Genomic DNA, 10564 nt, shown 5'->3' with positions numbered 1-10564 from the left:
CTATATCATGAACATAGTATATCATATCATGAGCATAGCATATCATATCATGAGCATAGCATATCATATCATGGAACATAGCTTATCTCATAACATAAGGCATAACATATCATATCATGAAGCATGGAACTTAACTAATCACATATCAAAGACCATACACCATGAGAAAACATAAGCATGCATAGTTGGGTTCAAAACTTTTCCCCAATCCTATTCTTTCAACCTTGGCCGAAACCTTACTAGCATGGATTCTAAACATTGGCCACCATACAAAGCATGAAACTTAAACCAACTCTAGATAATTAGTCATACATCATAAAGAAGCATAAACAAGCATGGTTAAATTTCAAGACCTTGCTCAAAGCCCATATACTTGCTTGGTCGAACTTTAAGGTGAGGTTCTAAGCATTCATTTGTACAATATGTAGCATGGAAACGTATCTAATCTTATACACAAGATCACACAACATGTAGAGCCATAACCAAGCATAATTAGGTTAGAAAAAAAAACTTTAACTCTAAGCTTACACTCTACCTTGGCCGAAACCTACAATTAGGGTTTCCATTCTTTTAGTGCAACATGTAACATAATGGCTTAACCTAGCTACATACAAGGTATCATACTTCATGAATGAACACAAACAAGCATGTTTAGGTTCTAAATTTTTAGCCCTAGGCCTCATATACTCTCTTGGCCGAAACTTGCAACTAGCATTTTCATATTTTTCATACAACATAAAGCATAAAAATCTAAGCTACCAATACACAAGGGTTCGTGCATTATGAAGGAGCCTAACCAAGCATGTTATCATTTAAAAATCTTACTCCAAACTTCATTTCTATTCTTGGCCGAAACATGTGACTAGGGTTTCCATATTTTTCATACAACATGAAACATAAAAATCTAGGCTACCAATACACAAGGGTTCGTACATCATGAAGGAGCATAAACAACATGTTATCATTAACAAAATTTTGCCCTAAATTCCATTCCTAACCTTGGCCGAAACTTGAAAGTAACTTTCTCCAAACTTATTACAACATGGAGCATGGAACACCTAAGCTATCCACATATAAGAAAGTTTAACAAGTTTAGGAACATAAACAATAAGTTTCCTTTTTAAAAAAAAAAAAAACCTTGCCCTAAACCCTATAACTCATCTTGGCTGAAACTTTAGGTTAGGGTTCTTAAACTTTTTAATATCATAGGGAGTATTAAGCTTAGCGAACAACATATAAAAGATCTTATATCATGAAGAAAACATAGGCAAGCTTGTTATCAAACAAAACTTGGATCCAAACCTTACTTTTTTATCTTGGCCGAAACTTTAAAAGTGAGGTTCTAGACTTTTTTTTTTCCCAACATGAAGCATAGCTTGTAAACTTGTTAACCTAAATGACCACAAATCTAACTTGGCCGAAACTTGAAAAGGAAATCTCTACGATTTCAATAACGTTTACGTACGAAGAAAACCGAAAACTACTTGTACTGTAGTGAGGGGATACTCACATCCTCGCTTGATTTTCTTATGGAAGAGACCTTGCGTGTGGAGCCTTCCTAGAGAGGAGCTTCTTGCTTGGGCTCGGCAATGGTGAGGGGGAAGAAGCTCTTGGTCACGGTGAAGAGAAGGAGGGAGGAGGAAGAGAAAAAATGAACTCTCTTCTTTAATTTCTCCTTTTATTCTTCTACATGAGGAGAGGAAGGAAAAATGGGTTTTTCCTTCTCTTTTCCTTTACTTCTCCCTTAATGAAAAGAGGAAGCAAGAGTCCTCTTTTCTTTTGAGAGAAAGAAGGCAACTCTAACTTCTCCTTCTAAATGAAAGAAGCTCTTTTCTTACTCTTAACTATATTGTCACTTCTCTCTCTAACAATATCTTCTCTTGGTCTATTAGTTAACACATACATGTATCTAGTAAGAGATCCAAGGTTCAAACCTTGGTCATTTATTTTTGGTTCTATTTTTATTTCTTTGCAAATTTACACATAATGCCTAATTTAAACCATGGTAAAAATAAATAATCTTGCTAGATATCCTAGGGGTGTTACATAAACATCAAAGTTGTCTGTGTTTTCTGGTAGAGTCAGAATGGGAGCACTGATCAATCTTCTTTTTAGCTCTATGAAGCTGTTCTCACAGTCCTCTGTCCACTGAAATTTTCTGTTCTTCCTGGTGAGAGCTGTCAGTGGGGAGGCTATCCTGGAGAAATCCTCTACAAATTTTCTGTAATAGCCTGCTAGTCCCAGAAATCTTCTGATTTCACTGGAGTTCTTAGGTCTCTTCCAGTTACTCACAGCTTCTATCTTACTGGGGTCTACCATGACACCATCCTTGGAGATGATGTGACCCAGAAAGGATACTTGATCGATCCAGAATTCACATTTCGTGAACTTGGCGTACAGCTGGTTCTGCTGAAGGGTCTGCAGTACTATCTTCAGGTGCTCTGCGTGTTCTTCCTGAGTTCTGGAATAGATAAGAATGTCATCGATGAACACGATAACAAACTTATCTAGGTACTCTCTGAATACCCTATTCATGAGGTCCATGAAAGTAGCTGGAGCATTCGTCACGCCAAAGGGCATGACTACGAACTCATAATGTCCGTATCTGGTCCTGAAAGTCGTCTTGGGTATATCACCTTCTTTAACTCTAACCTGGTGATATCCCGATCTGAGGTATATTTTAGAGAACATTGCTGCTCCCTTTAGCTGATCAAACAGGTCATCTATCCTGGGAAGAGGATACATGTTCTTAATCGTGACTTGGTTTAGTGCTCGGTAGTCTATACACATGCGCATACTCCCGTCCTTCTTCTTCACGAACAACACAGGTGCTCCCCATGGTGAGTGACTAGAGCGTATGCAGCCCTTGTCAAGTAGCTCCTGTAGTTGCTCCTGAAGTTCCTTCAGTTCTGCTAGAGCCATGCGGTAGGGTGCTTTGGAGATGGGGTTTGTACCGGGAACAAGTTTTATCTTAAATTCAATCTCCCTGTCTGGTGCTAGGCCTGGTAACTCCTCAGGGAAGACTGCTGGGTAGTCACATACGACTCTGACCTCCTCTAGCTTTTGGTCCTTATCCTGACTGGTATTGACTACATGTGCTAAGAATCCCGTACATCCTAAATCAAGTAGTTTCTGTGCTTTCAGAGCTGAGAGAAACTTCTTGGCCTTTCTCTTTGGTTCTCTGATGTACCCAAATTGCACTCCTGCTTCGGGTTGGAATACAACTCTCTGTTTACAACACTCTATGGAGGCACCGTATTTGACCAGAAAGTCCATTCCCAAAATGACATCGTAGTCGGCCATGTCTAGCACTATCATATCACCAAAAAGTTCTCTGTCTGCTATAATGATTGGCACTGCTCGAAGCTAGTGCGTGGATGCCATAATTTCTCCTGAAGGTAGTGTCTTCAAAAACTGACCACTGAGTACCTCTGGAGATATTGCTAGCTTATCGGCGAATGTCCTGGATATATAAGAATGGGTTACCCCAGTATCGAATAAGACAGTTGCACTTTGCTGTAAAATACTGATCTGACCTGTAACAACTGTCGAGACATTCGCTACGTCCTCTCTGGTGAGTGAGTAGATCCTCGCGTTCGTCGTGGCTGAGGGGGCTTCTAGTCTGCCCTGGCTGATGTGTGGGCCATCTATAGCAGCCTGCATCCAGTGTAACTGTGCTGGTTTGTCCCCGTACTGAATCGGTTGCGGTGGAGGATTGCTGGTCTTGTTCGGACACTGCTTAGCCATATGCCCTTCTTGGCCACATTCGAAGCATCCTCGTGTGCCCCTGCGACATACTCCTAGGTGGAATTTTCCACAAGTGGCGCACTTGGGATAGCTAGGCTGTTTATTGGCTGGTCCCCCTTTTGGGTAACTCCCTGGTTTACGTTTGTTACTGGAGTTCCCTTTCCAGTTGGAGCTGTGGCCTTGGTGTTTCTGAGTACCTGAGCCTCCTTGGCCTTTAGGCTCTGAAAAGGCTTGCTTCTGCTGCTTGATGCTGTTCTGATAATGCTCGGTGGTCAGAGCACTGCTTACTAGTTCTTCTGTGGTTTGTGGCCTATGAACGTCGCTAGCTACGTTCATTGCTATTTCCGGCCTTAGCATCTTGAGCATCAACCGGACTCATTCTCTTTCAGTGCTGACTAGTTCAGGGCATAGACGAGCCAGTATGTTGAATTTCTTCACGGCTTCCTCAACCGAAAGGTTGCCCTGACGAAATTCAGTGAACTCGTCGTAGTGGCGGTTTGTGACCCGCATGTGAAAGAACTCTTCAAAGAATTCTCTCTCGAAGTCAGCCCATGTCATCTGGTTCACTGGGCGCTTCGCTTTAATTCTCTCCCACCACATACGTGTGTCTCCTGTCAGGCAGAATGAGGCACATTTCACCTTTTCAAACTCTGGCCAGTCCAAAAGCTCCATCGTACTCTCCAGTGTTTTGAACCAGGCTTGGGCATCCCATGGTTCACTGGTACCTGAGAAGTTCTCTGGCTTGATCTTCTGCCACTAGATCAGATAGGCTTCTCTCCTTGCCCTTGCTGCTGGGGCTGCTGGTGTTGTAGGCTGGACTGGTGGAACCTCTATCACTACTGGGGTTGCTAAGTTAGGTTCTGGAGTGATAGTGGGAGTGTTCTGCTGATTAGCCCTTAGGGTGGCTATCTCCTATTGCTGTTCAGCTAGTTGTTTCTGTAACTGAGCCACTACTGCTATAAGGTCTGGGGGAGGCACTGAGTTGTCTGCCTCATGAACTGGTGTCTTTCTAGCTGGGCGTCCTCGTACCATTTTCTAGAGGAATAAAGGACATACATAACTAATACAATAATGTTTATTTAATTACTACTATCATGTTAGATGTTATCATATATGAACATACTACAGCTATCCATAAACATGAAAGCCAAAAACATAAATAAAGTGAGAGGTATTCTTACTTGGAAGCTGCAAGTTCAATGTTGATGTGTGTGTGGAGGAAAATATGGAACTTGCTCTGATACCACTCTGTAACGCACCGCCTTCTACTGACTAGGCTGTAAGGCCGGGGGTTACATTATGCTAAATTGTTCTTGGAATATCACTAGATACCAAGGTGCGGAAAAATTGTAATAATTTAAAATTTCTACTAATTGCTATCAAATCTGGAATTTATATTCCAGATACACTTTTATTATTGTACCTATACTAAAGAAGGAAACTTAACTTCCTATTTGGTCGAAAACCTATAGTTAGACACTTCTAGCTGAAATCAAACATTCCAATCGATCGGCTGATCGATTGGAGTTCTCTGATCGATCCACTGATCGATTCAACATGCTACTGTGCACGAAAGTCCCGTCTGGATCGATCGGCTGATCGATCCATTCTGGCCAATCGATCCAGAGATCGATTCAGAAGCTCTCTGTTAGCGGGATTAATATTCCCGATCGATCGGCTGATCGATCCATGGCCGATCGATCAGCTGATCGATTCATCAACTTTCTGTACATGGCAGATCGCTTCCCAATCGATCGGCTGATCGATTGGGGACCCTCCAAACGATCGGCTGATCGATTGGAGTTCTGATTTCTACGATTCCTGCTACATTTCACCTCTATCCCACATACAACACAATTGTATCAACTTAATAGCATTACTAACTTGCTAAGCATGTCATTACTCTCATCATACCTAATTATTTAACCAGCATCAAGACAACTAGTGGTCTAAACATAATATAGTGCACACATTCATAAGTCATGGCCCATAATACTCTAGAAGTATAGAAATTAACCAAAACTGAAATACTGAGTCCTTAGGTGGACTACTCCCCAAGGATCTTTATTCCAAGTTCCTGCCCACACACATCTTGACGCATTGCCCTCCAGCCTCCGCTAATCCATCTTTCCTTTGCCTTTATCTGCAGTATAAGGAGAAATGAAACTATAAGCTTGGGAGCTTAGTAAGAAACCATCTACCTCACAAAAACATTCATTCGATGAAATCATGCTTTCAAAAGATGCTATTTGAAGTACATGCTGATGATCATGCTGTAAGTGCTAAAACAAGGCATATAGACAATTAAGTCATGCTAACAAATTCTGAATAAAGGAAAACTAACCTTTGTATCAACAAGCTAACTGAATCGATACATAAGTTATGATATTTGTTATAACATTAAGAAAACTAAACTGGAACTAACCTGTATTCACACATCTGGTTTGTGAAATTTGAAAACTATTTATATACATAGATAAAAATACTAATCATGCTGCTGTTGGGCCCGGCAACTGTACTTGCTATGCACGCATCCCTAACTAGACCCGAGGTTGCAAGTCCCGAATCTAGTAGGGTTACTAGGTTATCTAAACTTAGGGATGACTATGGGAGCCCAACCCAAGGACATCTGAGAGTCCAGTACAGTGCCACTGATAAAAGTAAAATACTATTTATAAACTGATTTATCTTACCTTGCTTTTACTAGGTTATCTGAACCTAGAGCTAGGTTATCTGAACCTAGAGGCGACTATGGGAGCCCACCCATTGGACCGTAGTCCCATATAACTGAAGCAAGGCTATGTATGCTATTTAAAATGCATCTATGGCATTTATCTGAGTTATTAAAATGACTACCGTGGCATTTAACTAAACTAGTCATTTTGTCGAACACCTGGTGTGCTCTAATTCTGCATATGACTGCACTAAGAACATAAGAACTAACTAAAGACATAAAAACATGCTATCAGCTACTTATACTACAGGTGAGGGGTTACTCACTTCCTGCGCTAAATATTCTTACAATCCGATCGAAAGATTTCCAGAGAAGATGATCGTTTCGACGATCTTCTTGCGTCTACGCTTCCTTCTCGCGGAGGGGAGTGTCCTCGTATCGGAGTGGTCGCCGGAATGTGCTCCTACGCCCTAGGGATGAAACCCTAGGTTTCTTGGACTTGGCGTGAAGAGAGGGTGCGGGAGAAGAGATGGCGTCGGGTGAGGGTGAGGGAAAAGAGAGTTGTCATTTGGAAAAATAATAACTCCTCTCTTAATTTTCTATTTATATTAAGTGGTAAATACACTCCAACTAAACATTAAATATAATTGCTCCCCTTTCCTTTCAGCACACCCCTACTGGGGCCCCTGGTTATTAAAGTCATCTATAAGTCGTAGGGTTCGGTAGGTCTCGGGTTCAATTCCCGCTTAGGCTATTTTACATTTTTACTTAATTTTGCTACTTCCACTACAACAAAAACAGCAAACGACAACGGATATTATCCGTTGTCGTAGGGTCAAAAAATCATTGTAACTGAGGGTGTTGTAGAATGTATTGCCCTACGACAACGGTTTTGAATCCGTTGTCTTTGTAGACATTTGACAACGGTTTTTATCCGTTGTTATTTATATGCCCAAAATTTGGCTACGAAGGATATGACAACGTTTTAAAACCGTTGTGGTAGATAATTTTAACAACAGAAATAAACCGTTGTGGTAGACATTTTTTACAACGGATATAAACTGTTGTGGTAGAGAATATTTGACACGTTTTATTTTTTTTACAACAGTTTTAATATATTTTACAACGGATAAAATCGTTGTCTTTTATCACTTTTTACAAAAAAATTTCGTTGTGGTTTACCTGATTTTTACAACATTTTTAACTGTTATCTTTAATGTTCATTAATACCAAACAACCAATCTTATTTTACTATAAGCAAACCACCAATGCAAAACTAAATATTTACTACATTAAATCCAAAATAAACATTCGTATATAATTCATCTTGTAGCCACATATACAACATATACAAAATGAGTTGTTACTCATCAAAATACACATGTTTTCCATTACTCTCCATATACATTAAATTACATGTTTTCCATTTGATGTTCTCCATATGGCTTTTAATTTACAAATTAGCAAGGCAAGCTACATCCTAACAAAACTCACTTCTTGCATCAAAAAAACTCAAGCCTCACGAATTGCCTGACCTGCAAGAGAAAATTTAACAAAACTTATCAAATTCCAGAATTCCAAAAGGAGAATGTAATTAACCAATCTGTAGTGCATAGAAGGCAAAATCAAACCAAATGAAGGAAACAAAAAGAGGTGTTTATTAGAGAATAACAGTACATGGAATCTACTAGGAGCAGTGATACCTAGCTTAGCATAGTTTATTAAATAATTAGCACTACATGCAGCTAACATTATTTAAGTGAACTATCATCCAAGATCAATAGAATCCATGCAAAGCGCATTACATCCATTAACATCTTGAAACAAAATATTCATGCAATTTTCTGTGCCATTTTCTAGACTGCATTACCTTTAAGACCTGGTAGGCATAATATGCTTTTCCATTTTGGAAGTAACAAGTTGCCAGGAGCTGCAAATTGACATAAGGAGAGTACAAACAAGAAAAAATAATAAATTATAGGAGGAAAAACAAGATTAAGTCATGGCATATAGATGAAAACCATAAGGAGAGTACAAACAAGAAATTTGTAGAGCAACTCATAAGATACAAAAAGGTCATCATCTAACAATTCACAAAGAGATAACTTCCACATTGTCAGTCCTTGCATAATTCGAAAACAACTAAATAAGCTACTCACACAACCCAGCCATTATTAATTTTGGACCACAAAGAGAGGCAATAAATAAGGGAAATGTCAGTTAATTCTGCTCATGGTAGAAATGCAAGAATGAAGTATTGAGCAAAGGAGATAGCTAGCTGTGAACAAACAAATTATTAGCACTAAGGAATCAAAATCAATAAGTCATGGAGTCACAAACAAAGTGTTCAACCATCTTTTGAAGTCTAGTAATTTATACCTAGTAATGAATATAGTCTAGTACGCAATCCGCTCATTCGGATCGCACTTCGTCAATTTCTTCGTTGGAGTAAATTGTTTTCATGAACTGTTAACAAACCCAGATTATATTAGTAAAAAAAATCAGTAATAAAGAAGCAAAGTCAAATAAAAGAAATTATTTGAGAAAATTGAGAATATGTCAAATATTACCATTGACAACTACTCACATTAAAATCCAAATTCAGAAGAAAAAAAAACTACATCAAAGAAAAAAGGGAGAAAAAAACAAACGAAATTGTCCCTTCTTATTCCCCTTCACTTTGAATCCGAGTCCATACTCTCCATTCCCTTCAACCCTCTTCGCCTCTTCTTCTTCTGTTCAAAACCAATAAAAAGATACTAAATAAATGTTTCTCAATAGAAAATATAATACCGATGTAATTGCTAGAATAGATATAGATATTTCAAGGTGATCAAGAGGGGAAAAATGAACAATAAGTGGAGAGCGAGCCACTGCACCAATGGAACATAACATACGTGGACCCGCTCGAAAGGGCCAACAAAGACATGCTGCATTAAAGACATGCAACAATGAAGGAAAACCAAGGAATATTGTCAAAATTAATAATAGAAGAAAATGGTTGAATACTATCATGCAGCACAACAGCAGTGAAAGCAATCAAAAAAGGTAGAAAATGTTGAAAATTAAGATGAAACAAATATCAGAGCATGAGATTTAGAAGAATGGAAGCAAGTGGACGGAAATGGATACCTTCCTCGTGCATGTCTTCTCCCTCACTTCATACCTTGCCCTTGTCAAATTTGTTAGCCATATACCTGGATAACAGTACTGGGATCCAAATTCACAACAATTAGGAAAATAAAGTTTAAATTTTGAGAAGAAAATGAGCAACAAGTTGTGATTTTGCTGAATCCAAAGAATGGAAGAATGTGGAAGTAGTGTGACCAACACTTACCTGATAGTCCAAAGAAGAGGGCAACATCACCATCTTTGCCCATATTGTTGCTAGAGTGCAGGGAGAGAATGTTTCTTTTAGGCATTAGATAGTGCATCACACCGAACAAACCTTCTTCATCTCCCCGGCATACTGTGTGCCAAGGATGACCATTTCTTTCCTATCAAGATTAAGATCAATGCTGGTGGAGGTAGTCATGTAGTGTGTGTATCGATTACATGGAAACTGGCCAGCATTGTAAATTGTGAAGCAAAAGAGATCCGTTTCAGCCCAAGGCAATAGTACATTACGTATTCTAGTTGTAAATCGGACCAGAATTTCAATAACAATAGCAACAACAACAATGGCAAGTCTTGTATAACCAGTAAACCTCTTTGGGCGGATCAAAACTTCATCAAGAAAAAAAAAAGGGAAAGGAAAGATATTTAGAAATTTAGTAGAAGGAAAAAAGGATTTCTTAGAGAAAAAACATTCCAATGTGATGGCATCATTTGGCTCAAATATACCAACATGATCTGCATATAGAAAGTTTCCAAACTGATGTAGATCCAATTACCGATAATTTCAACAATTGATATATAATTATTATGAAACTGCAGTTGCTTAACTTGGATAAATCAAGGAAAAAATAACAAATAAAACCAAAGTGATGATGTCAAGACCATAAATTAGCTATTGGAAACATAGAGAACACCTATCAAAAAAGACTAAACAAAGAGAACTATGGTAATGTTAAGTAATGTGCAAGCATCCATTAGCAAGTTGTAATGGTATCATTAAAATAAAACATACTACTAGCACTTTAA

The 10564-nt window shown here is 38.8% G+C and overlaps 1 long non-coding RNA gene across 1 annotated transcript; it reads right to left on the bottom strand.

The window, feature by feature from the left end:
• Nucleotides 1–9037: 9037 nt before the first annotated feature.
• Nucleotides 9038–10002, bottom strand: LOC121977546. Its single transcript, XR_006110912.1, has 3 exons — nucleotides 9759–10002; nucleotides 9554–9631; nucleotides 9038–9156 (listed from the first exon to the last, which is right to left on the bottom strand). It is a non-coding gene; the product is annotated as an uncharacterized LOC121977546 (long non-coding RNA).
• Nucleotides 10003–10564: the final 562 nt, after the last annotated feature.

Source organism: Zingiber officinale, chromosome 4B (genome assembly GCF_018446385.1).
Source record: "Zingiber officinale cultivar Zhangliang chromosome 4B, Zo_v1.1, whole genome shotgun sequence".
Classification (NCBI taxonomy): domain Eukaryota; kingdom Viridiplantae; phylum Streptophyta; class Magnoliopsida; order Zingiberales; family Zingiberaceae; genus Zingiber; species Zingiber officinale.
This window is presented reverse-complemented; position numbering and strand designations above follow the sequence as displayed.